The following is a 17,693-nucleotide window of genomic DNA, read 5'->3' on the forward strand; positions in this document are numbered from 1 at the left end:
TTTTGCATCTATGTTCATCAGAGATATTGGTCTATAATTTTCTTTCCTCTTTCTGTTTTTGGTATCAGAATGATACTAGCTTCATAGAATGAGTTTGGAATGACTCCCTTCTTTTTTCTTTCTTTTTCCTTACAAAACTTATTTCTTTACTTATTGTGTATCTATTTTTTAAAATTTTTTAAAAATTTGTTTTAATTAGTTATACATGACAGTAGAATTCATTTATGCACTTTGACATATCATACATAGATGGGATATAATTTCTCATTTTTCTGAGTGTACATGTTGCAGAGTCATATTTGTTATGTAGCCATAAATATACATATAGTAGTAATGTCTGTTTCATTCTACTATCTTTCCTATTCCCACATCCTCTCCTCTCTCATCACTTCCCTCTACCTAATCTAAGGTAATGCTATTCTTCCCTAGTGCCCCCCATCTTATTGTGAATTAGCATCTGCATATTAGAGAAAACATTTGGCCTTTGGTTTTGTGGGTTTGGCATATTTCGCTTAGCATGATATTTTCCAACTCCAATCATTTATCTGCAAATGCCATAATTTTACTTTTCTTTAAAGCTGAGTAATATTCCATTAAGTATATATAATACCACATTTTCTTTATCCATTCATCTATTGAGGGACACCTATGTTGGTTCCATAGTTAAGCTATTGTGTATTGAGCTTCTATAAACATTGATGTGGCTGTGTCTCTATAGTATACAGATTTTAAGTCCTTTAGGTATAAACCAAGGAGTGGGATAGCCAGGTCAAATGGTGGTTCCATTCCCAATTTTCTGAGGAATCTTTATACTGCTTTCCATAGTGGTTACAACAATTTGCAATCCCACCAGCAATGTATGAGTGTGCCTTTCCCTCCCTCATCTTTGCCAACACTTATTGTTGTCTTCATAATAGCTGCCATTCTTACTGGAGTGAGATGATATCTTAGAGTAGTTTTGATTTGCATTTCTCTACTTGCTAGAGATGATGAACATTTTTTCATAAATTTGTTGATTGATTGTATATCCTCTTCTGAGAAGTGTCTGTTCAGTTCCTTAGCCCATTTATTGATTAGGTTATTTGTTTTTTTTGGTGTTAAGATTTTTGAGTTCTTTATATCCTGGAGATTAATGCTTTATCAAAGGTGCATGTGGTAAATTTTTCTCCCAACATGTAGGCTCTCTCCTTACATTATTATTTCCTTTGCTGGGAAGAAGCTTTTTAACTTGAATCCATCCAATTTATTGATTCTTGATTTTACTTGTTGTGCTTTAGGAGTTTTGTTAAGAAAGTCAGATCCTAGGCTGGCCGACGTGGTGAAGATTTGGGCCTATATTTTCTTCTATTTAGGTGCAGGGTCTAGTTCTAGTGCCTAAGTCTTTGATCCACTTTGAGTTGATTTTTGTGCAGAGTGAGAGAGAGGGGTTTACTTTCATTGTGCTGCATATAGATTTCCAGTTTTCCCAGCACCATGTGTTGAATAGGCTATCTTTTCTCCAGTGAACGTTTTTGGCACCCTTGTCTAATATGAGATAACTATATTTATGTGGGTTTGTCTCTGTATCCTATATTCTGTACCATTGGTCTACAAGTCTATGTTGATGAAAATACCATGCTATTTTTGGTTAATATAGCTCTGTAGTAGAGTTTTAGGTATGGTATTTTGATGTCTCCTGCTTCACTTTTCTTTCTAAGGATAGTTTTAGCTATTCTAGGTCTCTTATTTTTCCAAATAAATTTCATGATTTCTTTTTCTATTTCTATGAAGAATATCATTGGGATTTTAACATGAATTGCATTATATCCATATAATGCTTTTGGTAGTATGGCCATTTTGCCAATATTAATTCTGCCTATCCAGGAGCATGGGGGATCTTTCCAACTTCTGAAGTTTTCTTCAATTTCTTTCTGTAGTATTCTGTAGTTTTCATTGTAGAAGTCTTTCCCCTTTTTTGTTAGATTGATTCCCAGGTATTTTATTTTATTTTATTTGAGCTATTATGAATGGAATAGTTTTCCTAATTTCTCTTTCAGTGGATTCATCGCTGATGTATAGGATTTATGGGTGCTGATTTTATATCCTGCTACTTTGCTGAATTCATTTATTAGTTCTAGAAATTTTCTGATGGAATTTTTTGGATCTTCTAGATACAGAATCATGTCATCAGCAAATAGTGATAGTTTGGGTTTTTCTTTAGCTATTTGTATCCCTTTAATTTCTTTCTTTTGTCTAATTGCTCTGCCTAAAGTTTCAAGGATGATGTTGAATAGAAGTGATGAAAGAGGACATCCTTTTCTTGTTCCAGTTTTTAGGAGGAATGCTTTTAATTTTTCTCCATTTAGAATTATGTTGGCCTTGGGTTTAGCATATATAGCTTTTACAATGTTGAAGTATGTTTCTACTGTCCGTAGAATTTTGAACATGAAGGTATGCTATATTTTGTCAAATGCTTTTTCTGCATTTATTGAGATGATTATATGATTCTTGTTTTTAAGTCTATTAATATGATGAATTACGCTTGATTTCTATATATTGGACCAACCCTGCATCTCTGGGATGAATCCCACTTGATCGTGGTGCATTAAAATACAAGATGAAGAAGGAAATATCACCATGGACATGTCTGAAATACAGAAGGTAATTAGAAACTATTTTGAAAATTTATATTCTAATAAAATATAAAATATCAAAGACATTGAAAAATTTCTAGAGACATATGACCTACCCAAACTGAATGAGGAGGTCATACATGATTTCAACAGATCAATTTCAAGCAATGAAATAGAAAACACCATCAAAAACCTACCAACCAAGAAAAGCCCAGGATCAGATGGATTCTCAGTTGAGTTCTACAAGACCTTCAGAGAAGAATCACCCTGAAACCAAAACCAGACAAAGACACACCAAGGAAAGAAAACTTCAGACCAATATCCCTGATGAACATAGATGCAAAAATTCTCAATAAAATTCTGGAAAATTGCATACAAAAACATTAGAAAGGTTCCCTTCTTTTCTATTTCATGAAATAATTTGAGGAGAATTCTGTTAATTCTTCTTTGAAGGTCTGGTAGAAATCAGCTGAGAATCCATCTGGGCCTGGGCTTTTCTTTCTTGGTAGGCTTTTGATGGCATCTTCAATGTTACATTGCTTGAGATTGATCTGTTTAAATTTTCTATGTCCTCCTGGTTCAATTTGGAGAGGTCATATGTCACTAGAGATTTGTTGATATCTTCAAGATTCTCTACTTTATTCGAATATAATTTTTAAAAATAGTTTCTAATTATTGTGCATATTTCAGTAGTGTCCATTGTGATATTTTGTTTTTATTATGAATTTTAGTAATTTGAGTTTTCTTTCTCTTTGTTAGTTTGGCTAAATGTTTATCGATTTTATGTATTTTTTCAAATAACAAACTTTTTGTCTATCTTTGGATTGTTTCTTTCATTTCAGTTTCATATATTTCAGCTCAATTTTAATTATCTCTTGTCTTCTACTGCTTTTGGTGTTGACTTGTTCTTCTTTTTGCTAGGGCTTTGAGATACAATGTTAGGTTATTTATTGACTTTCTGTTTTTTAAATTAATGAGCTCAGTGCAATGAACTTTGCTCTTATCACCGCCTTCATAGTGTCACAGAGATTTTGATATGTTGTATCACTATTCTCATTTACCTCTAAGTACTTTTAAATTCATCCTTGATTTTTTCTGCTATCCACTGGTCATTCAACAGCATATTATTTAATCTCCAGGTTTTAGGCCAAATGTTTTCTCTGATAAGTAGATGCTAATCCATAGTAGGGAGGGGCATGGGATGAGGGGAGGAACTTTGGATTGGGCAAAGGTGGGGAGAGGATGCAGTATGGGGATAGGAAAGATGGTGGAATGAAGTGGACATCACTACCCTAGGTACATGTATGATGGCACAAATTGTGGGACCTTACTTTGTGCACAACCAGAGAAGTGAAAAATTATGCTCCATTTGTGTACAATGAATTGAAGGACATTCTGCTTTCATGTATAACTGATTAGGACAAATAAATAAAAAAAGAAAACAAATATGAGTATTATAAATATCCATGTACCATTAAGGTCACAATTAACAGAAAAGAGAAAAAATCTGGATGGAAAGTTAAAGAGTTCCTTTCATTGCCGTTCAAATGATTTTCAGCTTTTTTTCTCAGCAGTTTTATGTGGGGTTGTGTGGAGTTGATGCTCTACCCTCTAGACTGCCTGTGTGAGAGGTAATAATACAGGTGGAATTCCTGGGAGCAGGGTTTAGGCTTAGGTGGGCACCAGGCTCTTGACTGAATGCCAGTTGGTCTAGAGATTCTTGGTGAGTGTACCTCCAGGACCTAGTAATTGCTATACCCCTGGGATCTCCCTTGGGTTCCACTAATGTGTGGAGAGGCCAATTTTTAGTCCCCTAAGTCACCTGTTGACCCCATGCTCCCTGATTTTGGTTTCATTCTCCAAACATGATCTTTCTTACTCCATCCTTCTGAATTCCTGGTCCAACACATCTCTCCCAGCAGGTCCTGCAAGTAGCTGGATTGGAGGGAGAAGGGTAGAGCCAGGTGGATTTCATGACTAGTTGTCCCCTATGTAAACCTCTATCCACATCTGATTTTCTCCTGGTCACTTAAGTACACTCTGTTGTGCAGTGTGGGTTCCAGGCCTGTATCTTGGGCCATTACGGTTTGCCAAGAATCAGCTCCTTCAGCTGCCAGTCTCCATGCCACAGCTGCTAAATGGTTCCTTCCTTTGTCCTCCACATGCTGCCTGGAGAAATGTGGCTTCTTTCCTGGACGAGGATATTGTGCAGTGTGCCTTTCACTTTAGTCGGGCTGTGTACATGATCTGTAAATGCTCTGTACCAAGACATGCTTCAGGCTCCTAAAAATGCAGATTTCTTTAATTCATGGAGGGACTGCTCCGGCTGGTGCTTCTGGCCCCACCATAGCAGTGGCTGTGCTGTGAGGAGTTCTTCCTTATTTTATTATATCAACCTCTTGAGTCAGTCCCTGATCTTATTTTTAAATATATATATTTTAGTTGTAGATGGACACAATATCTTAATTTATTTATTTGTGTGTGGTGCTGAGTATCAAACCCAGTGACTTACATTTGCAAGGCAAGTGCTTCACCACTGAGCTACAACCTAGCCCCCCCGATCTGCTTTTAATGTCTAGTTTTAAACTTCAGTGAAGTCTCCCCCTCACTTTTATTTAAGGTTTTTGTATTGAGACTTAATAATAAATTTAAAACATTATAATTAATATTTTATTTATCTTAAATTGAGAAGTAATAATTGTGTATATTTGCAGGGTACAATGTGTATACATTATAAGATGATTAGATTAAGCTAATATATGCATATATTATGAGATGATTAGATTAAGCTAATGTCTATCACCTTATATATTAATTTTAGTGGTAAGAACACTAAGAGATTCACTTTTATCTGAATGATTCATTCTTTATAAGGACTCTCTTGAAAACCAAATTTCATTTCATTCCGGTGTTCCAAAAGAAAAACAACAGCAGCACACAGATATAATCAGTATGGTGATCCCACATTGATTTAGTCAAGTACAGAGCTTGCTCAATCCATGCACAGAAAGATGCATTAGCTTATGCTGGAAAACAGGGCAGAAAGAATAGGTTTACTTGAGATGTAATAGATTCCCTGAATATTCTATTCTGTATAACTTTCAAAAAAACTCCTCCTTCTCTTGAGATGCATTTACATGTTAGTCTCTAAAGGGCTGGTTTTATTATAATGGAGAGCATAAAAGGTTCACCCCATGCCATCTAACTGCCCTGGAATTCAACAGCTCAGGTGTTATAGCAAAGGCCACTACTATGTTTTTGGATCCTGGGTGTCCCTCTGACTCTTACTCCTACACATTATTGGCATTTATATAACACCACTGCCACCAAGACCAGAGCTGTAGCCCCAGTGGGATAGCACTTGCCCAGCATGTGCAAGGTCCTGGATTCAGTCCCTAGCATCACAAAAGAAAAAAAAGAAACTCCACTGGCACCAAGGGACCAAATTTGGCTTCTATGCTGCAGCAGGTCACACCATGGTTTTGTGAAACGCTGTCTCTGAAAGCCTCCATGCTTGTACTGGGAGAGATTCTGGTCACCAAGGAGCATTGCCTTCTGACTCTGGCATTCCCTCTTTGGTCTAACAAAACCCTTACATCTAAGGATAACCCAATGGTAGGCCTACTTCTGAGCTGCACATCTTGGAACTTATCATAGAAAAAGCTGCATTGATAGGATTTTTCTTGCTGACTCTATCCTAGTTTTACTAACAGGCACAAAGAGTTACATAAGTAGCACTTCCAGACTCAGAGGAACATAAAAGCGATTTTTGTACATATTACAGTGTGCAGTTTAGCAACAATCTAGTGTGGGTCACATGTCCAATTACCTTTCAATTACTTGCCAATGGTAACCCTTGGCTCTCCCATGGTTGTGGGAACATTCACACTAACATGGTCAGCCGTCAGGAGAAAGTCCTGCTTAGATTCTGGAGGCAAGCTCCATATCCCACATGGAGTAGGGTTCTGGATACTAAGTTTACAGAAGTTGTTCTAGGATGTAGAGAGATGGGGTTCAAGCAGCTACACTCCCAGTACCTCATCTCTTATTCCTCATCCTACTGGGAAAGGTACAGATGGAGGAGGGCCAGAGTCTCAGCTGTCAGGACTAGGAAATGTACATGTTATTTAACTTAGAATTGAAGTCCTCATCAAAACCCGTGAAGTAAATATTATAGTCATTCCCTTTTTCAGATGAGGGGTGTCACACCTGGTCATCACTGGAGCTTAGAAAGGGTAGTACAATTCAGAGCTCTGCCCTAGCATGAAGCTAAAACTCAGTAGATGGAGAATGCTATTCCTTTCCAATTCACACGTCTGCTGTAGGCATCTGAATAAAATAAAATATTTTTACCAAGATTTTTTACCATATTAAGACTAAAGAACTTAAAAGCGGCAAAAGCCCAAGTAAAATGACCTCACTTAAATTTGAAAATTTCTTGGAAAGTATCACAAAAAGCTGACATAGATACCTCAGAAATTAACATACTTCTCTTACAAAAATTTATTCTCAACATACCCTTTAATGTAGACTCTAGCAGCCAGGGCTGTGCTGGGGCATCTGAGAAGTAAGCTTACTCCACTGATCTTGGCAAGGCAAGTCTGTTGAAAGTGGTAAATTAAGTGGGTGAGAGACCATGTGCTTTTCTAGCCTCCACAGAGATAAAACCCGAGGACAGCTTGCTCTGGTTCTGTGAAGAAAAAAATCTGTGCTACTCACCAAAGACCTTGAAAGAGGTCAGTGCAAAGTCTGCTACTTGACAACACTGTAACGTGGAGAACCAGAAACCAAACTCTGGTGAAGCTCACTGCAAAGAATAGACACATAAGATGTATTTTCAAGGCATGTTTGATAAGAAGCACTGTTGTCTCAGAGGATGGAGTGAATCACTGACACACAGAGACCATCCCTCATTCCTAGGCCATGATATCTCCAATAATGAACATAACATTTTAACAAGCTGCTTAGCATGCTGTGCTATAACTGAAGACACTTGCATCTCTCACATGCATTTTTATGATGCATGACCAAAGGGAATTTATCAAGAAATGCAAATCAACAATGTTTAGCAATGCTTCAAAATTGTCTTTTAAAACTTTGTAAGCAGTAAATCACTATGTAAAAGTATATACATACTTTTACTACCATTTTTAAGTGATGACAAAATAGTATTTTCCATTTTAATTCACATCAACTTACAAAGAAGATAATTTTTGAATTTTGGAACAGTTATTTTATTGTGTCTACTGTGGATTTGCTGCTTATTTCAATTATATGTACTATAGAATTTGTTTCCCATTACAAAGAATTAATTGTACCTTCTAAATATGCAAATGACTTCATAGCAACCTGCTACAAGTATCTCTATATAATGAGAATCGTAGGAGATAGGCAATACCTTAACCATTTTATAGTTGAAAAAATTCAAACTAGGTAAACATATCTTTTATGCTTTGAAAAAAATATTATAAATAATATCCTAAAAATCTTCAAAAAAGTCAAAAGTTGATTTATTGGGTGATGTGAGTTTAATTCTAAAGTAGAAGAGTTCTTTGAAGTGGCTTTTCTGTATGTGAATGGAGGTAAGATGTACTGCATCAAAATAGGGCACTTAGAAACTGAGGAAGCTGCTGAGCAGGAGGCCACTCTCACCTTCTTCCTCTTCTTTCCTGAAGTGGACCATGAAGCCAAAATAAGTCACCGTCTGATCTTCTCTTTCTCCTCTCCCCTGAAGACCATCATGTAACATGTCCTGCCCTATCACGGGGGGTGGGGGGGAAGGAATGTTATGCAAGATGAAGAGAAGAATCTGAGCAAACAGGCCCTGCTATGTCCCCTCCCCATGGTTTAGCCATTAAGCCATACCCTTTTGTTGATCAATTACATTTCTTTTTTTTTTTTTTTTTTTTTTGGTGGTGGTGCTGGGGATTGAACCCAGGGCTTTGTGCATGAGAGGCAAGCATTCTACCAACTGAGCTAGATCCCCAGCCCTCAATCACATTTCTTAATGGCTATCCCCAGATATAGATTTCTGTTTCTTGGGGTCTTTGGTAAAAAAAAAAAAATGGACAGAACCCAGAAGTCTATCAGCTGATGAAGGGATAAACAAAACATGCTATATTCATGTAGCAGAATGTTATTTAACCATAAAAAGGAAAAAAGTATTGATATAAGCTGTAACATGAAGACACCTTGAAAATATAAGTGAAAAAAGCAAGTCACAAGCAACTCCATATTGTCTATTCTATTTAGGTAAAATTTCAAGAATAGGCAAATCTATAGAGACAGGAAGGACATTAATAGTTGCTTTATACTGAGGGTGGTTGAGGGTAAATGGAGAGTGATTGCTAACTGATGTGGGGTTTCTTTTGGGGGGCGTATGAGATAGTGGTGACAGTTACACAATTATGTGAATGTACTAAAACTCATTGCTTTTTACACTTCAAGTGGGTGAATTATATGTAATGTGAATGATATCTCAAGAAGTGATCAGGAAAAAAACCAGTAGAAAAACACACAGACACACAAACTCACATAAACCTCAACCAAACAAACAAATGAATAAACAAAAACCCCAAAAGTGAGCAAGTGTTGGCAATGATATGGAGAAATTGGAACCATTGGTGCTTTGGTGAGAATGTAAAGTGGTGTAGCCACTATGGAAAACTGTACAGTGGTTCCTCAAAAAATTAAAGATAGAATCATCATATTGTCTAGATTCCATTTCTGGGTTCATACCCCAAAGAGTTGAAAGGAGGATCTTGAAGAGGTATTTATACAACTGTGTATGTAGCATCATTGTTTTCTATGGCCAAAAGCAACCCAAGTATCCATTGCCAGATGAATAAATAAATAAAAGGTGATATGTGTGTGCAATGGGATAATACTCAGCCTTAAAAAGAAGGAAATTCTGATGCACGCTACATGGACGAAAGATGAAGACATGCAAAGTAACATAAGCTGTTCCCCAAAAAATCAAGACAGTATGATACTACTTATATGAGATAACTGGAGTAGTTAAGCTTAGAGACCAAAAGGAGAATGGTTGTTTCCAGGGACTGTGGGGAGGACAGAGTGAGGAGTTATTGTTTATGATGGGTACCGAGTTTTGATTCTGCAGGATGAGAATAATTCTGTGGATACATGGTGGAAATGGTAGCAAAACAGTGTGAATGTATTTAATTCCACTGAATGACACATTTAAAATGGTTAAGACAATATGTTATAGGCATTTCATCACAACTAAAAATTAAGAAAGAGTTAAACATGGTAATATGAAATACACTAGAGAAAAACCAGTTTGGATCTGGGAGTTTGGTAACCTGGGTTCTTATTTGTGTCTTACGAGCTCTGGGGCCCTAGACAGGTCATTCAAGCCCTCTGAGTCTTCATTTCTTTATCAGCAGGTCATAGTATTTCTGACCACATCTACCTCCAGAGTTGTAGTTGGAGTACTGGAAAAATACCATGTGACCACTGAGTAAATGCTAAGGATTTTCAAACATGGAGCTGGTTAAGTAGATATGCATGTAAGGTATCATCATTAGTTAAGCTACCAATGAACATAAGACTCATGGGTGGATATGCTTAATGAAAACCCCATCTGTTAAAGTCCAGGTTGATGAAAACTGCCTCATTTAGAGGGTAATCATTACTTTGTAACAGAATTTTCCAAAAATAGTCCTAAAAATAGCAACTTCCCTAGGGGATATTATTTATTCCAAAAAGTTTTTATTTTTACATAATTTTCCCAAGAACAAAGTATTGTGAGAGTTCAATTATTTATACATATATAAATTTATATATACCCTTCTGTTTATGCTGATATACATATCTAGACTTAGAAATCATAAGTATTTATAAAGTTTCCCTTACAATTACTTCATACTATACTCAATTCCACAATTCTATCATTGTGAAATTAAAGATTATGCAAAGTATAATCTCTGACAGATTGATGGATAGTCAATGAGGAGACTTTTTTACTCATCCTGTCAGGTTAAAAAAACATTTTTGAGGCTTCTGCACTTGCTGTTTAAACAGAGATGTTTTATTCATCTCTTCAAGTATCTAGCACAGTATTTGGCTTGTAACAGGACTTGACAATGTAGCTGAATATTGGAAGGTATGAAAACAAAGGTGAACTGAAAAATGAATCAATCCAAGGTGATCTGAAGATAGCAAGACCCACAGTCATGCACCCCCAGGAGCCATCTCTTCTCAGAGCCTGCTTCTCCTTGATAACCTGGCCTGAATTCCCCTCTCCCAGCCTGGTTCAAGTAGACTCAGTTTTTCTATCTGAATGTCAGAGGCCAAAGGATCTTTGCTTTTGCTTAGTATACTCATCTCTAGGGTATGAATTATGTCTTTTTTTTCCTGCTACAAATCACCATTATTATAGAGGCCAGTCACCTTACTCTTGAAGCAAAGGCATAATGGAAAACCCACTATTTCTTGGTGTCCAGTCTTTGTTCCTCTGTGTTAACACACACCTGACTGCATAGGCATATGCCTAATTGTGTTTAGCGTTCTCTAATTATCTTTAGCAGTCTTTCATTAAGCATATACAGTGAGCAGGCCACCATACTGGGAGAAATGAATAGTCATGGAAAATAAAAAGATGATCCCACCCTCACAGAAGTAAAAGCTCAAGGTTTCAGAAAGAGTAAGGAAGGAAAGTACTTTTTGTGTGTTTTGTTTGTATGTTCCCATGTTTTAAAAAAGTCTAGGTTGTGGAAGAACGGTCTACTTTGAACTGTGGCTTTCTTGTGGTTTCCAAAGGGAAAAGAAATGAACATATTCTCTATAACATTACATTTAATCACAAAACAGTTGAACTTTAGAGGCAGATGAAATCTTAGAAATCCTATAATCATCACCAGAATTTCAGATAAAACAACCATTGGGAGGACCATCAGAAGGTTTTCAAGGAAAAATTTTAATAATTAATACCCTTAATTTTGCCAAATAAGTATATGAATAAATAAAACTGCCATCTGCCTTTGTTACCATTTCATAAGAGAAAGGACATTCTAATAGCCATGAATTAGAATAGGCATAATCTCACACTTTAAAAACTGCATAAGTTTAGCTTTATGAAAAATTTATTATGCTGTCTTTCTTTAATTTCCATTTAGCCACAGATCAGTAGAAACCCTGTCATGGACCAATAGTTCACAATGTTCTTTCAAACAACATTTGCGGAGGAAGTCCAACCCTCTCATTTCATAGATCAGAAAGTAGTAATGTGGCAAATTTCAATTATTTTCCAAGTAACCAGTTAGTTTGGTGTTCTTTTGACTACATTTGCTAAATTAAGTTTTGGATAATATAAAATGTTTTCCCTGTTGATGATAACCTTGGTAAAATCCATATTCATTATTAATTAACCATTTTTTCCCCTCTGGCAACTCGGAGATTTGCAAATAGTACCTCAGAATGGGTCTCACGTATCATATATAACATTCTTCATATTGTAGCTCAAGAAATAAAAATTGGAGTGTCATTTTAATTGAGATTTATACTTAATTTTTTTTCATTTTATGTTGCAAAATGTTTTGAAAATTTTACATACAATGGAAAATAAGAAAGGATCATGCTATAAATGCCCCAACTCTCAAGTATCTACAAAGCTGAGAAACTCTATGGTACAAAGTACACCTCTTTATAAGTTTTCAGCCTTTTTTTGTTTTTCCTCTCCACAAATATTTACCTAATTTCTCAGTTTCTATTCTCAGTTACATTAATAAGTTGTATCCCATATTATTATTTCTGCCTTTACAAATTCTCTTTACTCCTCACCCCATTTGTTATGGTTTAGATGTGGTGTTTCCCAAAAGCTCAAGAAGGTTTGGAAAAGAAATGATTGGGTTGTAGCCTTAACTTAATCAGTGAATTAATCCCTGATGGGATTAACTGAGTGGTAACTGGAGGTGGGCAGGGTGTAGCTGGAGAAAGTGGCTCACTGGGGTCATGGATTTGAGGTATATATTTTGTATCTGGAGAGTGGAATCTCTCTTTGTTTTCTGATCATAATGTGAGCTGTTGTCCTCTGCTACACTGTTCCACCATGATGTTCTGCTTGAGCCCTGAAGAATGGAGGTGGCCTTCTATGAACTAAGACCTCTGAAACCTTGAACCCTCACATAAACTTTTCTTCACTATAATTGTGCTGGTTGGCTCTTTTAGTCACAGTGGCGAGAAAGCTGAGCAAAATACCATTCCAATTTATTCATATTTTCTTATTAGCTTAGAAATTTCCTATCTAGTACTAAAGTGAGTAAATTATCTTATTCTCATGTGTCAGTGGCTGATCAGAACCTATTACTTACTTTGACATTGCTCACTATTTCACTTTCAATAGTAAGAGGTTTCAGTTATTTGAAATATGGCTAAGACATGAGAAAAGAAGCCATTAAATTTTATGTCTCCTTCTGGATAAAAATAAGAGGGCAAAAAATTTGTAATACATCAATTTAAGCCACAAACATGCCTGCCTGTTCAAAAAGGACGCCCATAAAACCAGTGCTTGGCACCAGAAAGAAAGAGTATTCTCATATATTTTGTTGGTAAAATTCGGACCCTAAAACTATACAGTGCTAGCTTGGTCCATTTTCTGTTGCTATAACAGAATACTACAGACTGGATAGGTTATAAAGAAAATGATTTATTTCTCACAGTTTTGGAGCCTGAGAAGTCCAATATCAACATGGCAGCCTCTCATGAGGGCCTTCCTACTGTGTCAACATGGCAGAAGTCATCATATGGTGAGAGCAAGTCTCTGAGCTCAGGCTACTCTTACTCTTCATATAAATCCACCAGTCCCATCATAGGTACCCCATCTGCATGACCTCATCTAACCCTAGTTACCTCTCAGAGGGTTCAACTCCAGGTACCATCAACATGTGAATGTGGGGGTGAAGTTTTGAACACATGAACTTTTAGAAGACATGCTCAAGCCATAGCAAGTAACTAAGCAGGCAGCTGATGATACATAATCCTTTTTGTTCCCTTTATTCGGCCATCAAAATACAGCTGAGAATAAGGATATTTGGAGTACTTTGAGGTAGATGGAAAATACAGTCAAAGGCAAAAACTTAAGTGGCTAATTCAGTGCATTAGTTTGTTAGGTGGATGCCATAACAGTGCCACAAACTGGTTGGCTTCCACAACAGAACTCAATTTTCTCACCATTATGGAATCCAGAAGTCCAAGCAAAGGTGCCAGCAGATTGGTTTACTCTGGGGTCTTTCTCTTTGTATTGTAGACAGCATCCTGCTGCCTCTTCATTCATATATATCTATATTTTTTTTTTCTTGCAGCACTGGGTTTGAACCCAGGGCCTGGTGCACAGTAGGCAAGTGCTTTACAGCTGAGCTTACCTGCAACCCTGTAGAGTTTCTTAGCACCTCTCAAATTAAGCTAGTACTCAGGTTTTTGTTCCATGAAAATTTTTTTAAAAATAAAAATTACAATCATTCATCAAACTGAGAAAGCACTTTTCTCTGATACAATATATATTAGTTTGTACAGTTTTTCTTTCATGTAATAATAAAGGTTCCTGATTATCACTTGTAGCATGTTATAATGTACACTAAAAATAATTTGTATTTCCTTATGTGTATACAATATAAAAGGACTTGAACATATGTCTATTTAAAATAGACTTACATATGTTATATGGTATTTTTTCTTTAAAAAAGTTTAATAAGAAAACAAACTTCTATATTACAATCTCAAATTTTCTTATAAATACTTAAAATAGCCTATAACTACTAGTAGTAATAAAAGAATAAAAAACAAATTTTAAAAATAGAAATAGGACTCTAGCATATACACAAATACTTTAAAAAGTTTTTAAACATCTTGGGTTATTTGTCATCTGAATTTTATTTAAAACCTTTGTTTTAAGACTACAACATAAACAGTAATAAAACTTAAGAGTGATTCCATATGATTTGGACAGTTTCCCTTAAATAATTAATAGTCTGTAAGTAATTATCTAATTTTTTATCCATTAGAATTAGAAGAAACTAATGGCATGCATAACAAGTCTTCAATTCAAAAGGAGGAATGAAAACATATTTTTATGACATAAAAATGAAAAAAGGTGAAAAAAGAACAAATTCATTTCTTTAAAAGTTGCAAGCTATTTTGTTATTTAGATTATATTTTGGGTATAAAAATTACATTTCAATTTGAGAACTTAAAGTATGTAATTAAAAAGAAGAATAAACATATTGAGAAGACTCCTGTGACATCAAGAACAGGTATTTCTTGCTAACACTGAAATAAACCTCAGAGAGTAAATGTATTATAGTCTGTTCCTTCTTGAACTTAAGCCTATAATTGAATAGCTCATTGATATTCTCTTTTTATAGGTGCATATTTAATTTTTAGAGATGGTTAATTACTTCTTTTGTCTCTCTTAAAAAGTTTAAATATGTTTGTGTGCGTGTAGTACTGGGGATTGAACCCAGCCAGGGACGTGTTACCCATGAGCTAAATCCCAAGTCCCCTTTTAAAAAATATTTATTTTGAGATGGGGCCTTACTAAGTTGTCCAGGCTGTCCTTGAACTTGGATTCTCTTGCCTTAGCCTCCCAAGTAGCTGGGGTCACAAGCATGGCTTCTACTCTCAGCAAGTTAAAATACATTTTACAAAAACATTTGTGCATTTTCTCAAAGAATTTTCTTAAGAGAATAGAGCACATTCTGTTAATTAACCCTAAGAAATAAGAATGAAACACGTGGGTATAAACACTCTGAAATCAAGCCATTGTTCCTGTCCCTGGGTGGTATTTCCCCAATGAGTTGCTTCCGTGCCACTCATGGAGGTTATTGGAGGACAGCTCTCACAGAGGACCTGAAAGAGGCATCACCTTCACATCCCAGGATCACACCTTCTGCCTGACCAAAGCCTCCTTCCTCACTCTGGTGGGCTTTCAGGTCCTTCCACGGAGCTCCAAGAGACTAAGCAGTCACTGGGCTTAAAGGCTGTTCATCCTGAGGCAGGATCAGGTGAGAGCAAAGGCCAACCTCCCAACCACCTCCTCATTCACTGAGACCCTGGTGTGGGAAGTCTTCCCAAGGTGTTCACAAAGCCAGGAACACAGAGATGGGCAGAATCAGGGAGAACCCAGCCTCCCCTAAAAGACTGATGTGCACGTTGGAAAATCACAATATGTGGGTACCTTATTTCCTCCACCAGGTTTTTCAGGAGTCAAGCAGGTCACTGTTTTCATAGTGTCATCCCAGTTGTAACTACACATGCAATTCTGGGTCTGCTGTCTTTAATATTAGTTTTCCATCTTCCCTAATAGCTGTAAATTCCGTGAGCGTAGGATTCACTGGTACTTGACTTCTGTTTACTTCGTGCTCAGCAGGTACTCAGAAATACCTGTTGAATAAGTCAATCAACAAATGCGTTGGACAAGAGAGAAAATCATGTGGGAGAATGGGTGCAAGTACAGAGGGCTTTCTGGTGGAGGTGATAACATGGGCTTGAAAAGTGAATAAATATTTATATAAAAGAAAACCCAAGGGAGGTGGCAAGATGAGGAGTTTTCTAAGTGGAAAGTATGAATATACAAGACAGGAAGGTACCAAATGCCACATAATGTACTTAAGAGCCGTCCCCTCCATCTGGAATACAAAGTACAAGGGAAGAATGGCAGACTAGGCATCACGAGGGGCTTCTTGCTATGAAGTTGACATTTACCTAGAGGCAATGGGGAACTACTGTAGGATTCCACAAGGTGCAGAAAGAAAAGCCTCAGATCCAGAGTCAATGTCCACACCCACAATGTGGCCCAGAGTCGTCTTGGGCAGACACCTTAGCCATTTAATTCTCAAGGTGCCTCAACTGTAGAATGAGACCAGTAAGGTTTGGGCTCAGAATGCATCTGGGGGGCTGGGACCACTGAGATTCTCCCAACTCCGACAGTTATATCTTAGTTTTGAGGCTGTCAGGGACCTCTTGCTTACCATATGTACCCCCATAAGCTTCCACCTGTGAAGTCCTTGCTCCCTACTTCGAACTGGGAGTGCAGATATGAAAAAACAGGAAGTCAGCCTGTGTTCTGCTTTATTTAAGAATTATCACACTTGAGATCATGGTGAACTCTCCAAATTCCAAGCTAATTTTGAAAACAATGATATTCACAAATGAATCTGTAACTGAAACTTCTTTTTCAGTTCTATAGAAGATGGTGCCTTTTCTCTATAATTTGAAACCAATAAAGAAAAGGAACCAAAAATAATCTTGGGTTTTACTTTCATGGTGAAGGTCCAGATATTTTAGAATTGCATTTCCTGAGGTGGCCAAATGCTCATGATGTTTTATCAAACAAATATGGTGAGAATTTCCAAGCTACTTCATGCCACATGAAAGTAACAATAAATCCAGTAAGTTTTTCTTTTTGCAGCCAAAGAGGAAAAAAAAAAGATTTATTTGTATAACAGCCTCTGGAGGAACTACTATTAATAGTAGATTTGATTCCTGCTATTCATATTATATTCATGCAAAGCAAAGTATCTACTATAACAAAATATGTTGCATCTCTTTGGACAAGACTCAATTTCTTACTTCTGAGACATATGGTGATAAAAACATGATGGATTATTTTGCTTCTTAAGAGGTGTTTTTAAAAATCTGCTTTCCTAGATAACTCACCTGAAAGAATAGCTTACTTTCTCTATAATCAAATGTGCTTTCAAACAGCATACCTTTATCACTTAAAACAGCAACTGTAACTAACGAAAGGGATCAGTGTATAGAAAAAGAAGCCTTGAGTTTTAAAATGTATTCTATTTCAATTTGCAGTAGACATTTACAACATGCATGAAGACACGAAAGATGCCTTTATAAAGGGAATGCTTTCCATGCAATAGTATTAACCTAAATTTTAAAATGTATCAAGACAGGAAATTTCGTATGATACATATGATGCTTGAAAATAGGGTAAAGAATTCAAAACAATTATTATTACTTGAGAATAATTTTTTTCCTTAAAAATTCCTTCAAGATGCTAGAAACAAATGTATTTGGTCTGAGCAAAATGTAAAACTGATTCTCCAGCAA

Source organism: Urocitellus parryii, chromosome 5 (genome assembly GCF_045843805.1).
Source record: "Urocitellus parryii isolate mUroPar1 chromosome 5, mUroPar1.hap1, whole genome shotgun sequence".
NCBI classification, from domain to species: Eukaryota; Metazoa; Chordata; class Mammalia; order Rodentia; family Sciuridae; genus Urocitellus; species Urocitellus parryii.